At 39.9% G+C, this 15,694-nt stretch overlaps 1 protein-coding gene across 1 annotated transcript in view; it reads left to right on the top strand.

Moving 5' to 3' along the window:
• The window catches only part of GNB1L (G protein subunit beta 1 like), a 40,224-nt gene continuing 24,530 nt past the window's right edge, over positions 1–15,694 (top strand). The window contains exon 1 of the mRNA XM_026037710.1: positions 1–50. The gene's annotated coding sequence lies outside the window, so the exon portion shown is untranslated. The remainder of the gene's footprint in view (positions 51–15,694) is intronic.

Genomic DNA, 15,694 nt, shown 5'->3' with positions numbered 1-15,694 from the left:
TTTTCCGTTAGCGCCGTTGGAGGGGGCGCGGAGCTGGCCCGGCCAAACGAGTAAGCGGCGGGGCGGGCAGGGGGGGACTGTGTTCTGGGCAGGCGCTCCCCGGAGCCCCACGCGGTCCGGGCTGCAGCCGCGTGGTCCTTCCCCGGCGGCCGCCGCCGAGGGTGCCCCGTCCCGCAGCTCGTGCTCTGGGTTCACAACGTGCCCCGAGAAGCGCCGAGTATCAGCGAGCCGTAAATACCAAACCTAGCCGAAATGGAGCTTGCGGTTTGGGTGCATTGAATTTTACAACTGTTCTGTAATAACCTCTGCTTTTGTTTTGAGACCAACAGTAATGATTTTTTTGTTTGCTTGCTTTTTAAGATAGCTAAAAGTAAGAGCTGGGGAACAAGCTTGTCTCTCCTGCGCTCGTGTGCACTCTGCATCATGTGCAGTAGATATGGGATGGGAACTGAACCTCCTGAGTTGTGTATCCAGTCCTTCTGTCCTTTGAAAACAAACCCTTGGTGGGATTTTCCTTCCTTTGCACTTCCCTACCTGCAAAATTGTAACTGTGATCCTCAAGAAGAGCTGCTGAGCGTAACTGACTTCTAAAGTGCTTCAGTAGCTTTCACTTAAAAACACTTGCAAAAGTAAATATATATATATATATATTCTTATAATACTTGTACTATAGTAATAGGAGAAAAAAAAATGCATTTATCTCACTAGAGATAGTCCTGAGCAACCTCATATGCTGTCTTAGCTGAAATCACTCTGTGCTGGAAATTAGACTGAGATTCCTTCCAGCCTGAGTTATTCAATGATAATTAATACACCACAATTTTATGCAAATAGTGCACATTTCTGTTCAGGTATAGCCTACTGAAATCTACAAAACTCTCCTTAAAGCAACAGCTTGACCAGTGTTACTATGTTTTTACTCACATTGCCATCAGAAATTCTCCTAGTAGGTTTTCCTGTCGGGAAAGTGAAGAAATCTCGCCTGGCTGCATTTTCACAGACCGCTTTAGGTAGTGGGGAAAGAGAAGGAGCCCCCGGCTCGCTTGTGCAGCCTGGGCACACAGCTCCTTCTTCCTGCACGGCAGCACTGGCACTTTTGGATTTCTGTTCCGTGTTTACTTGCTTTTGCTCCCTCTACTGGCAGTCTGATTCTGCAGCAAAGTATTGCAGATTTATTTATAAGGTGTGGGAGACTTAAGTCTRCTTTCCAGTTGTTCTCAACATGAGCGCTTTGTTTGACCCATAACATTTTATGGACCTAGTTTGTRTTCTGAGTGTGTTCTCGTAGTGTTTAGATGGCATCTACATGCCTGAAATTTGGGTTCTTTTATTATATATGTTTTTTCATCTCCTGTAGGAGTACTTCATTAGAAAGAATGCAATACYTTACGCAGCTCATTTATATGGCAGAGCTTAAAGTAGACAGTGCTCAGAATCAGTAGCCTTATTCAGACATGAGCAAGGCACAAAATAATTGTTTTACATCCTTTGGAGAAATACAGGATGTGGGAGACTGAAGTCTGCAGGCAGCTTTCTCTGACAGTCATTTGGCAAAATACCTTTTTTGTGCAGTTTTACGTTTTAGTGCATTTTCTTTGCGTTTCATCTGTCATTTGTATAAAACTCCCACTGCCGAACTCCATTTCACTAGTTTTTTTATGAGGCTTTTCAGGAGGGGATTGTGACTGGAAAGCATTTAATTTATTCATTTTTCCTTTCTGTATAAGCTATATGGAAAGTAGAGGACATAGTATTTATTTTTAACAAAATAAATAGATTATTTATAATGTAAATAAACTACTAGGATAACTTATTGTCCTTTAATGATCCCTATTCACATTTTTATTGATTTACAGGTAAAATTGTTTTTCTAGYTATAGTAAAAATATCTTGTGATCAGGAATTCTAACTTCTTGCTTGAGTTGTTGCTTGAATGTGTTTTTATCCTGTATAAAAATTTAACTGGTGCACACACTAGAGTAGAAACCAGTTTCTCATTTCACAGATATAATTGATTATTGGTGTACAAACTTATTTTTAAGCATTAGAATTACAATATTAGAATCTTAATACATTAGGGAGTTGTCATTGTCTGTGTTGCACCTTAAGGACCATGTTGATCAATTCAGAATATTGTGAATTCCTTTCTGCAGTGAAACCCTTAACTAATGACCCGGGTATGTTTTTGCATTCTAAGCGGACAATAATTTGGCACACTATCATGCAGTACATCTGGTTGTATCGTGTCTTGTGTTTGCATACCTTTTGTTTGGAGTGTTATTTCCCTGCAAGCTCAGCCATAACAACATACCATTTCATTGAACAGTAAGAACAGGAAAACACTCAGTTGTGGCTAATGGGCATTTATGGGGAATTTAATGCTAAAGAATACTGCTTTCCAAAATGTTATTCTATTAGGCATTGTCTTCTTGGGGAAAGCAGCCACTATGATTACTCTTCTGTAATAAATTGCTATAGATATATAACATATCTATATAAGCTATATGTAGATATATATTTATTGTCATAGCTGTATTGGGTTAGAGTTATGTATGTGTCAGTTTTCTGGTACTGTGAAAAAAATAGTAATGATTAAAGAAGGAAAGGTTGAGCTTTTCTGTTTGGACACCTTTTGTGGTGTCCAAATTCTAATGCTGATGCAATACTTTGGCACAAACGGCAAATGTCAGCAATTTTATATTTTTATTTATGTCTTTGTAAAGGAAAAAAAAAGAGATAACTTTTCCTAAAGTTATGTTGCTTGAATCCAAAAATTTTATGTGTTTGAATTTATGCTTTCTTTGTGAGAAGACAGTTTGACTCGCTAGAAACTTGGTAATACAAACTAAGGATTTTAAATTGACAATAGAATAAAAACTACTGTTTTTTAATATCTTTGTGAAGCAGTAAAAATGAACACAGGACAATGAGAAAGAAAGAACTCTTTTTTTAAAAAAAAAAAGTGTGATTTTTTGCAAAACAACTTTCTTCACACATTGCYACAGCTGTGTGATACAAAGTGGGGTTTTAACTTCTCTTAAGCAACTTTTTTCACAAATATGATGAACACATTTTAATTATATGCAACTAATCATGACATAACAACTCATTTCAAAATAGTTTCAGCGCCATTCATGACTAAGTCTAAACATTCATACACAGTGGGATTATTTGGAAGAACTGGAACTTTGAAAAATGTCAGTGGCCCTGTTGAGAGAAGTGACTCGTTAAACAGTAGCTGCTAGTTATTAAGAGTAGATTATGAGGTTTCAAATACTATGGAATTAATAGTATAATTAAAACAAGACAAAAAGGTATTGCTGGATATCACTTTAAAAGGTATATATTAATCTTGAAAGTTTCTAGACTGTTAACTACAGAATCTAGGTTGTATCATGATTCAGAAGCATTTTCATTAAAATATGAATCAGCTTCCTCTGTACCACGAAGTACAAGGTAGATGGGAAAGCTCCTTTCGTATAAACAGTTTTGCCATCATAGATGTTCAGGTAAATTTAGAATTTTAGCATCCCACAACTAGGAAATAAAGAGGAGAAAAAAAAAAAAAAACCTTAGCAAATTGTTTCTTAGATTTATTCATAAAGGCCAGAAGGTGACTGTGATCATTTAAAAAAAAAAAAAAATATTACAGGAAAACTTTCCCAGATGAGATTTAACACTGCCCTAAAGTTTGCAGACTGACTTTCCCAGAGCTGCTGGGTGACAGTTGGGTGTCAGGTAAAGCTGAGCTGAACTATTTGAAAAGTAGACCAACATTTAACAGTTTTGTAGTTATTGTACAACTTTTCAGTAGAAGGCAAATTTCTTCGATTTAGTGGAGAAAAGGACTGTGCTCTAGAAAGTATCTGATGGGAATCTTAGGACAGACTTTTCACACTCAGGCAGCTGGAACAGCTGTAGATTCCCCACTGAAAAGAAAATGCTACACTTCAACATTTAGGAAGGTAAAAAGTGTGGCCAGAGCATTAAATAGAAGGGCTATGTGATACCAAAATTTAGCTCTGTGTTTATTATAAAGAAAATCCTAGTTGTAGAAGAGAAAAAAAAAATGAACTTGTTCCACCACTTTCTTTTTTTCTCGGGAGAAAACATAGAATATATCCTAGGTAATAAATCTGTTTTATGGCTCACATGAGAAAGGGTGGAGAAACTCCCATTATTTTCTTCCCAGAAATTGAAATGCACATGATCTAACATGGGAGACACTGGGATTTTCATCCAACAAATGCACAGCTGGCTTCTACCTTTATTATTTTTCTAAGCATAATAATTTTTCATCTGATTAGCTGGTGGCTGACAAAGCTATCACTTGTTCCGTGTTTTGTATATTTAGTAGAGTAGGTGTGATGCAAAAAAGAGCTAGCTATACATATCCAGAAGCATAGCTCAACTTGTTTGGTTGGTGAGAAATTTCTACTTGCCTGTCCTTAAAATGCGAGTTTCTATCATCGGGATTTGAGTTTAAATATCAAAAAAGTAACTGCTTGAAAAATGGAGACAGGGGATTTATAGCATTTGACAGTGCTTGCGGGTGTTTTTTCACGTTATCGAATTGCTTTACACTCTACAGATAAAAATAAATAGCCAGGAGCATCTCCTAATAGGATGACATTCTAAAGTGCCAATATTGCCATGAGAAAGTGGGAGACTGTTGGAGGGGAAAAATTTTATTTAGAGTAAGGAAATGGATAAGTAGAGCTGCAAACAAGAGGATCAAAGTGTTTTCAGGGTGAACTGTGCAAAATCAGTAAATTTTACAGAATGGAAATTTGTAGCAGACCCAAGGTAAGGCAGAAGAACCCAAAGAGATGAACCAAGTCTTGCTAAGGTGAGTGTCATACATGTGAGAGGAGATATTTAGGAGTGAAATTGATGTGACCATGTATAAGCAGAGCTGTAAAATGTGAATTCAAAGTCAGGAGGCAGAATGACTTGTCAAAGCTTCAACTCTTCATACATTCTAAAAAAATAAATCTGTTGAAGAACCTTCTATCCTTACCTATTTTGTGTTGGTCATTGATAGGTAGATAAAACCAGCGATAAAGTAAATTGCTCCTGCTCTTGTGACTATCCTGGCACTTAAGATGCTAAGCTATGTCAGAGCTTGCTACCTTGGTTGTATCAGGCAAAGCAATGCCAGCGTGTTCCCTAAGGAAGTAGTAGAGGAGGAAGAGTGTGATTTTATCCCTGATTGCTCGGTCTTTGTTGTCATGTGTTTAACACCATGTTTCTAATCATTACTTTCAAAGATTCCAAAACAATTCAGCATGTTCTGGTAAGGTGGAGAGCATGTYGTCTATCTGCTTTTGCTTGAATATTCTATGAAGTCTTCTCTGTTTTTAGTTCATAGGGATTTATATGTGATAGATGTTCAAAATCTTGTAAGAAATTTTTAAGTGAAATGACCTTGAAGCTACAAGTCATTAGAAATCCAAATACTGTATTATCTAATGTTAGTTTAGTATTTTTTTGTACTGTATTTMGCTGAGGAGGAACTGGTTTTCTAAAGGTTAGTACAATCTATGTACTGACATGGCTCTACCACACTCAATAAATAATTGTTGACAAGTTCAAGCTCTCTAAGTGGAAGGTTACAACTTTGCTAAATGCCATAAGCCAATATATTTTCATAGATAGGGAAGATGACCTTAAAGGAAATACATGAGAGTACTGAAGTGGCTATAGATCATCATGAGGGCTCTCTTTTGGATGCAGCTCTCTCTGAGGATGTGTGTCTGCTGGGGATGAGAACGTTTGGTGTATGGGACTGTTGCTTGGCCTGAGGAGGTGTGTGAGCCTGTATCAGTTCTGCTTGCGTCTTTCCAAGCACAGAACCATGTGGCAACCTCTCCAGAAGAAGTAAAACCCGTGCAGCCAACTTCATACACTGTCTCCTTCGTTTTTCCTCATTATTCCTTGAACTTAARTCTCTGGCCTGCAAGTACTTAGCTACTTACTCTAATGAACTTTCTGTTCTTTAATGGGCCTGCTTGACATCATGAAGCTGCACTGTTGAGTTCTAACACCTTTAGCCCAGTTGATTCTTTTGGCTTCTGACCTGTGTGATAGTGCCACATTGGTTCCCGGCTGGGGACATGTGTTGCTGTGTGACAGGAGGGCTGCGTTCCTGGAGCCCCTGGGAGCAGCGGTGGCCGTCCACAGCAGCACACACTGCTGCAGCCCAGCCCATCACGCAGCTCAGAGCAGGGCCCACGCAGGGAGGCCTCCATGGTGCTGAGCTACGTAACTGGGTGCTGTACAGCCTCGTCTGCAGAGGCATTTCTGGCCTAATGTTGTTACAGAGCTTTTATGCTCAATGCATGGGATTTGACAGGTCYGCTGTTGGTAACAATTTCACCTTACTGAACAAGACTCGTAAATTTGAGGGTAACTGGGAGCATGTGAAACATTCAGAACATATTTTCATTTTAACTTTTTTTTTTCCCCTTGTAGTGCATATAGGCCCCCCACCTTTTACTTCAACAATTGAGGGTGTTGGTTACTTCCTCCTGTGTTTATGTAAGAAAAGCTTTTTATAGTCCGTTTTTCCAGTTGGCGCATGCACTTCCTCCATTGCAGCTTAGCACATCATTCTTCCCACTCCCTCCCAACCGCTGAAGTTAATGGTAAACCTCTGGTTTTTTATTTATATTAAAAAAGGAGCTGGGGATTGGAATGTTCATCATTCCTGCTTGGAAGCATGTTTTTAAACTAGCTATATTTTGTTTGTTCTCACTAAAGGAGAAACATGTAAGATAGCAAAAAATAAAATAAAGCTAGTTTACAGGTTGTTTGACCAGGAAATTTCCAGTTTACTGCATACTTCACTGAAATTCTACCTAGAAAAGCAAAAAAAAGTTTGTTGGTTGAATGGAAGTGGGCTGTATTCTGTTTTGCTCTAGAAAGTTTCTTCAGGGACTGTCAAATGCAAAGAATTTTTCATTCTCATCCCTCCTCGCCCTTCAAGGATCACAGCAGGGGTGAAGGTAGTTCAGGAGCATCGTATCTACCCATCGTTTTGTCCCCTATGTGTGTGTCTGGCACTCTAACAGCAGCTTGAGCTTTGCAAATTTGAAGCTGTGCTAAAAGTCCTAGCTGGAAGCAATGTTATTTGCTCCCAGAAGGGAAAAGGTAGCTGGATGCCAGACATAGGCCATGTCAGGACTACGTGCACTGGGGCCTCTTTAAGGAGAAGACAGCATCTTTTGGGTGGGGTTGCACTACTCCTTTCTGGATATTTTATCACCAACTTTTATCCAAGATAGTAATGTTACAGCTCTATGACAGATAGCTTATTGAGAATATGTTTTGAGAGTGTCTCCTATATCTTGTGTTTTGAGTGATATTTTTCAATAAAGGTTGAGTTTTGGAACTTATTTTCCAACAGAAAAAGAGCAAGGTGACATGGTGGCTGTGGTCCGGCCAGAACAGGAATTCACACTCCACTTTTTATATATACCAGTCCCAGCTGCACAGCAGAATGTGGATCTGAGGGGGACAGAGCCTAATCACAGCCCTTGGCCTGAGAATCCTTGTGCTTTTATTGTACGTCTCACCCAGAGGCATTTAAGGAGCTGAGAGGTCATTTAACCCCTCGTGGATTGTTTCATTACTCTGTGAAAAGAACATTTAAAAGGAACTCACTTATTTTATTGCTTCATAGCTCAATAACTGAAATCAGCATTTAGCATTTAATTATAGTGGTTTTGTACCATAAATAGTGTAGTGCCTGCAGATGTATTTGGGTACTTTATAACATCCCCTATTTTTTAAAAATAGAGGGAAAGCCTGAAATTCTTGCCTTGACACTTGTGCCCATTAAATGTGGTTATCATTATCTAGTGAGAGCATATGTTCTTTCTAAACAGCATCCTCTTCTCTTTTGTGCTGATACTATCTTTGTGCAAGATTATTCCTGTCCCTAGGAATAATCCTTGGGGCAGGAAGTAAATGTGTCCCATGTGGCCTCTTCAGAGAGCAGTCTGGGGTGCAGGGAGACAGGAAGGGAGACCCTGTGAGGGGCCTAGTGGCCGGTGCTTACACAGCAGCAGGGAGCAGAGCCATGTCCCTCTGGACAGGCTGTCCTGGGACTGCGTTTCATTCGGGATGGGGTGAAATTCCTCCCCTAGGAGAGGAAGGGAGCCAGGGAGGAGCAGTGCCTGAGTCACCCATYCTTCCTGGAGCACCTCCTGGGCTGGTGCTGCTACATGCAGCCTGTGCAAGACTGAGCCTGAAGGCCTGAACTGGCTCATGGCAAGTATTTCACAGAAGTCTTATTTTCTGATAATTACTTTAATATGATTCATTTTTTCTTTTGTCTGATCTTGTTGGTGACTCCTCATGCATCCTCCTTCCCCCACTGTTGTGGGAGCAGGACAACCATTCCCAGACTGCCTGCACTRTTCCTGATTTCTTCTACCTCCTAATTTCTGTGACTGCAAGAAGGTGCATTTCAAAGTGGTGTTGAGAGCTGTGGACCAAGAGGGTCCTTGCAAAACAATTTCTAATTCTGGATCTGCTCTTTAGAAGTCGTTGAAACCACTAAGCCCACTGGAGACTGGGGGGGTAAAGCAGTTTGCAGGGCTAGAGTCCTGCTGCTGTTTGCCTGTTAATGTTTCTAGTGATTCCCTTGAAACTAGAGCTCTTGTGGAAACCTGGGGTTTTGCTCCTGAGGCAAGTGCTGTGTATGAACAGTGCCCAGCGCTGGACGGATACATGAAGAATGGTTGGGATTTAGGTTCCAGTGGGTCCCCAACACTAGCGACTAATAATAATAGTGAACAGACTCATTCCATTCCCAGCTCCCTAGGGTTTTAAAAATCTAGCAGAACCAGCAAAATACCTAAAGCTCAACTAGTGAAATCCAGCCAAGTTTTTTAAAGATTACAATAGTAGCTTCAATTAAATGTGAATTGTGCACTTTAAATGTACAATTTACTTAAAAGGAGTTACTTTGCCAAACCATAAATGTACCAATAACTAAACCAAGAAATAACAGTTTAAGAAATTTAAGTTTACAAGGCTTAGAAGAAAACTTGCAGATATTTTTAATGCTTTTATTTAAGCATGTGATTCATATTTAATCCTGGTTAGACCTAATTCGTACTTATATATATATATATCTTTATAGCAGGCTGTACACTTCTTATAAGCAATTCATGTTACTGTGTTTGTTCTACATGGGGGGAGAGAGGGGTGAGGAGTACAACTCACTTTCAGAATCTTTTACATATACTAGAAAAAATCTGTCTCGTATTATACCTACAAGAAATACATGGGTGCTCATAATTCATATTATCCCATAAAATTTAGAAGAGCATTTTGAGACTGTAAATGAAGGTAATTTATGTATAAAACCTCATCCATGAAGAATTTATTGCCATAGCAGATATAATATAGTTTGGCACAGACTTCTTCCCCCAAAACTAGTACTTGCATATTTGAAAAAGGAACATGCTGAGGTCCTTGCAGGTTAAATTATAATCTGATTTTATACCAAATATATTATTATGAAAGCTTTTGTTTGAGAGTGCTAAAGCTGTTTGCCAAGTTAATGTTCCATAGCTGTTTGGTGCAGATGTGAACGAACCTCTTCACTGTGTGAGTAGTCTCCTTAAAAATCAGTATTAGTCCAGCAGTGTTACTCGTGTGTAAAATTATGGATATATGTAAGTACTTTTTACCTTAGTGGGAACTTTTTACCACTGAGGGAACTGCAGAGGTAGATTTATATGATATATTGTCATGTGCAGTGTCTGAAAATGAATCTTCGGCTTTGCAAAGGTAGTTTGTTATCAATTTCATGACATTTAGGTCTCATTTCCTCCTGCAAGGACTGCACTGGGAACACGAGGCCTCGTCTTCCTTGCTGCACTTTGGCAAAACTGCCAGATAAAGGCCGTGGGATCCATCCATCCATCCCATCCCTGTTRCAGGACAGGGGCCTTGCTGGGTGGCCGCAAGGAGATCTGGCCTCTGTGTCCGGCTGGATTCCTGCTTGTGGAGCTGGGCACGTGGTGGCAGAAGGGAGGCCAGGGAGGCCACGTGGGGCCAGTGCAAGTCTTGGGAGATCCCAGCAATGTCTCCTGCAGCACTTGCAGGGCTCGAACAAAGATATTTCCCTCTGTTCCTTAGACTGGGAGCTGAATTCTTTTTCTTTTGAGACTCCATTGTGCATATGTGTTTCTATTATTGATGCCTCTCTGAACCAAGCACTTTCACTAAGATTAATGATTTGAGATCAAAATGAAGACAGCAGGAAGAGAAAACTATTTCCACTCCAGCCTTTCTACATGGTGGAAAGTAATAGGGAAAGAACTGTTTAGCCATAAAATAAACTACATTAGTGCATCTAGCTTGGGATCGGAGAGGAACAGCTTCCAGCATGCTGTGCTGTAGGGAGTCAGACCAGGCGCCACGAGAAACTACGTCGCTTATCGCTACAAAAGCGGACCAAAGCTCTTGAGCACTGATACGAAGCAGTTAAGACCTTTAAAATTCTTCCTTGAGAGATACGCAGCAGTACAGGGAAGCAGTCTGTTAGGCTTGGATGGACAGAGAACGTTATCAGTTCCTCTGGGATTATAATTAGTAATTCCAGGAAGTCTAGGTGTTTCAGGAAGTGTTATTAAAAATATTATACTCTTTCTTCCGGATATAGATCCTTGGACAGTGCGCTTACACTTAGCCTTTTCTGTTTTGACTTGCCCTACAACAGAAATCCTTCACTATTGAGAGCAAAGATAACTTCCTGTGCCAGGTATATTAGCTAGAATTATATCTATTGCTGAAAGAAACAGTTTCAGCCTTGGAAGTCATGTGTGGCTTTTAAGGATGCTGTCTCATCCACTTGTATTTCCTGCAGGCGTCTCTTTGCTACTAAGTAAAACCTGAGTGCACTTATACTGTGAACACTGTGCAGAGTTCTCTACTTTTCCAGAATGCTATAGTGGATTTAGAAAAGAGGCAGAAAATGGCAACTGAAATGATCAAAGGAAGTGACATCGGAGAGATTCAGAAGGCTGTGACTGTGGTTTAGAGAGAGAAAGTCTGTGAGGGGGTTATCACTGAGGTTTACAAAACCATAAGGGTGATGGAAAAGCTGAATGTGGAGCGGTTGTCCTCCAGATCCTGCAGTGTAAGAACCAGAGGGCAATCCATGAAACTAGTGGGTTTGAAATAGATAAAACAAACGATGCCTTCATGTTCTGAAACGTCAGGTAGTGAATTTGCTCTCGTATCAGGGAGAGAGGGCAAAGTATCACTGGATCAAAAAGGATTAGGCAGTCTGGCCAAGTGGAATCACTGTGCCTGCTAACATCACTAACAGAGCAACTATGGACAGAGTGGACTTCAAAGAGCAGTCAAGTTTGTGTTTTCCCTAAGCAGCATCTTCTGTTACCGCTGTTGGGCACAAGTTGCCAGGCTGGGTGGCCCACTAGTCAGACCCTGTAGGGCATTTCTTAGTGCTAGAACTGAGTATTTTCATATGCAAAGCTCTAGTTGTTCATTCACTGAATTCTTGTAAGGATAACCACAAAAATACCCCAATACGGCAGGTATGTTAATACTGTATTGTTTTTGTGTGAGTTGTTAGTGTGTGTTTCAAAGTCTCATCTTTTGGTAGCTAAATGCCTGCCTATTACTGTGTGTAGCTAACATGGCATTTACTTGGAAAAAGTACGCAGCTTGTTAAATGCRTTTTAAGTTTATGTGTATGTTTATTTTTCTTGGCAGTAGGTTTTAGTTATCGCTGAATTGAAAAGCCATCTGGGTGCAGTGAAACTGTTTGGTGAGCAGCTACTCTAGCAGGACAGGCATGGGGAAAGCTGAATTAGAKTAGCTTCTTCGTGCTCTGTTACTATGTGCTGCTGAGATGTCTTTGTGCTAGTTCCAGGTAGGCCAAATGAAGCAGACAGGACACACAGGAGCACTGAGATATCCACATCGGTAGTTCAGCTGCCCAGAGCTTTCGCACAGGAGTCTGGCCCTGTTTTAGGAGTGGAGTCTGTGCACCAGATCCACTCCACCAGACACCAGAGCAGCACCCATGTCTTTGCATAGTGGGGTGTCTTTGCCCTCTGTTGTGCTGTCAAATGCCTGATGGTGAGGGTCAGCAAACCCTGCATATACAGGTGCTGCTTTTTATTTAATTGCAAGCACTTTATTGTTTGTATTCTTTTGGAAAATTATTTAAATGTATCTTTTATCAAAAATTGTAGCTCTTAGAGAGAACCTTTATAGAGTGGGAAAAAACAAACATGTGCTAATTCACTTTAATATAGGACACAGAAAAGCCATTTAGAAGATGTTTTGTCCATGTATGTTTTATTTTGGGGAACATGATGTTTATCAATAAAAACACTCTATTTTAACTAGAGCCCTTGAGGCTGTTCTCACTGAGGCTTTTGACTTCTTGTGAAGCTTCTCTGCGCTGGAGACGGGCGCTCGGCACGGCGGGCGTTGCACCGTGCAGCGCCTGGGGCCGCATCCTGGCCGAGGAACCAGTAGCGCCCTGCTGCTGCCGAGAACCACAACGTGAGCAAAGCCTGGCCCTGGGCTCCCCAGTTGTTTGGCAACATGTTTGGCTTTTAATCAAAAGAAATGCAGTGCTTGGTACTTAACATGAGTCCAGAGTTTCCCTTGTTCCCAGCAAGTTAAATAAAGTTAACACAAATGAAGAGCTTAAAACATCTGACTAAAACCTCTGTTAAGCTAATTGAGATTTACTTCCTTGAGGCTTTTGATGCCATTGTCCTTTTTGTTCTCTGGTTTTCCAGGGAAGTACTTCAGCTATAGGCAAAAATAAACCAAAGAAGCATTTTAAATCATCTTCACACTTAAAAGGTTTTATGCATATTCTTTAGTTCCTATTTACTGGATGCACATTTCTCTCGATGTGGAAAAAAAAAATACAAAAATACTATTCCAAGTACTTTGTTTTTTTCTTAACAAAGACTTAATCCTCATTTTTATATCAGTTTCACTATTTTTTCTACCAACATTTAGTTCAAAGGAACATTTCTAAGCACGCATGCAAAAAGCAGCCTATTGTATGAAACAGAGATGTGTGTTTTATATCAGGAGTTTAGCGAACAATGCAAAGGTCAATTGTGTTGCTTGCTCCCCTGCCGCATGGTGGGGGGGGCCATGAATGCATCCCTGGAATTCCACCGTGGGATCTGCATCTTTGAAGCTGATGCTAAAATTACTGCTTAGGCTCTTCCAAAGGCGGATACTGATAGAAGATTCAATGAAATCGAAGGTCGTCAGCCTGGTAGGCGTTGAAAGATACCTGGCTATGATACTATTTCTGATTTAATAAGGCGAATGGGAGGCTAGCCCTTTGTAATAATTAGGACTAATTACTGAAGAGGTGTTGACAGATGGGCTAAGAGGAAACAAACTGCCTTTATCCAGCGGCTTAGAGTCGGATTACTAGTCTTGTGTTATCTGTTTCTCAGAAAGTAGAAGCTTCAATCATTCGCTAAGTCTTCAAAGGGGAAAGAATCCTAACAATATACAGGATTTGGGATGAAACCATGAAAAACGTCTTTAACTCAAAATGGCTAAATTAATCCTCTTTCCGTAAATTATCATACTTCTAAAGTTTGAATTACAGATGGAGAATCTGATTATAGTCCTGAAAAATAAGTGAAATCAATATCRATGACTGTCCTGTTGTTGTTTGCTGCTCCTCCTGCTTGTGGAATAATCTGTATCTAGTTCCTTGCTCTGTCAATTATCTTAATAGGAATTCTTTGTTTCCTGCTTTTGCTATGCTTGCTGTACACCTGAAATGGAAATGACAAGGTAAAATGCTCTCTTTTTTATTGTTTGCTTATAAACAGAATATAGATCTGTCAATCCTGATGATAATTATTTAGCTGCTTAAAAGACAAGATCATGTAGTACAAAAAGTAACAAATAACATATAGCCGTATTCACTGAGAAACTGGTTGCTGATGTAGGATTCCTTTCTCTTTTCCGTTACGAGTTGGTGTCCATCCAGGACTTCTGGATGCAGTAAGTAGATGCCATTGTCCAACAGGAAAAGAGTTAATGAAAACATTCAAGGGTTAATGCTTTATCATTAGAATGAGCACTGAGCATGGCTTGCTTCAGGCGAATGATTTAAAACTCTAGCAATGCCCCGTCCTCTCAAATGACTGCTTTTAAGTGCATCTATTCCCATTCTCCACCTCCACATATAGGTCCTGTTTTCTGAGAAAGARGAGATAAATGTGGTTGCCTTGGGTAGCTTTTATAAGAAGAGGTAGTTTTCAATTATTTATTTACTTTTTAACAAAAGAGGCCTTTTAATTACTGTTTAAATATTTATAACAGTTTTATTGGGCTGTAAAATCAGTTATACTTTGATCTAGATTTTCTGGTTTGAGATAATAGTGCTGGTAAAAGTTTCCCTAATGAATTTGGTCAGAACATGACATAATCTGATTATCTGATGAAAGATTGGCACTTCAGTTCCTGCCAGCATAAAAGTGCAGTACAATGGGGGGCTGTTGAGCACCAGTCAAGGGCTGCAAGTTCAAGTTCAGGTGCTGCAGAGTTGTTTAAACTTCCAAAATATGGTACTGAAACAGTTTCATGTTTTTTATCACATTTTTGGTCAGTAGTAGCATACCTCGGATGAGAGGAATGAAGTCTGAGGTTACATATATAAAGCATATCYCACTGCTTTTGTTTTATCTCTCTCCATTTTCTAAATAGTTATTAGTGTTACTGCTTAAACTATTGGGAAACTGATTGAAACCTCGCAGGCATAGAAAATATTACTATGGACTGGGCATTGAGCAGCATCAGTAGTCAGCCGGTGCTGGGCTCTCAACCACCTTTTTATTAACATCCCTTATGCATTAACCATTTAACTGTTGAACACGTGATTACTCTTATGAGCCTACTAGTCATGTAAAATGGAGACAGAATTATGTGTTCAAACTAACATGAAAGAAGAGTTGTAAGTTTGTATCTAAAATGGAAGCTTAACTTCCACTGTTAAAATAAACATGTGTTTTATTTGATGTTCAGACAATATTTGCTTTGTAAATGTCTCTTCTGTTTGCACGGCAATTATAGGGATTCTTATTAGATTTCTTGGAGTAATTTGCTCCCTCATAGCTTGGTTTATTTAAATGGCATTTGTCTCTGCTGTATTAGATTGGAATCTTAATGCACAAGTGGCAATACTATTAGTAATTACGCTTGAATTTTGAGTATTTTATAACTGATTCAGATTAAAGCAGTGTCCACACTGCTTGGTTTCTTTAAATATTATGTGGCCTGTTAGTGTCACTGGTGATGGGAAGATTGTGTCTGTGTCTGGAGCCAGCAAACGGATCCCAATCTGAGCTGCAGGGATTGCGCTGCCTTGGGCGAGTCCTGTGCTCCGCTCCCACCTCCCTTTCCTGCCTCCAAGAACCACAGACATTCACTCACAGAAAGCTTCTGAAGAGGAGATGAAATGAATGAACCCTGCAAATGCTGCCTCGCGTGAGCAGGCCCAGCAGCTTCATCTGTCAGTCTGGACAAGTGTAGATTAGGACCAAAATTTAGAATTTGAAACATGAGCTGGATACAAAGAGGGACTATCTGTGGTTATTTAATATTCCTTCCATGCCTACTTCAATTTATGCCATTTAATATTCCCCATTTC

This window comes from Nothoprocta perdicaria, unplaced genomic scaffold (genome assembly GCF_003342845.1).
Source record: "Nothoprocta perdicaria isolate Ctin4 unplaced genomic scaffold, notPer1 scaffold_2, whole genome shotgun sequence".
Classification (NCBI taxonomy): domain Eukaryota; kingdom Metazoa; phylum Chordata; class Aves; order Tinamiformes; family Tinamidae; genus Nothoprocta; species Nothoprocta perdicaria.
The sequence above is the reverse complement of the archived record's forward strand: the minus strand, read 5'-3'. Positions and strand labels throughout refer to the sequence as shown.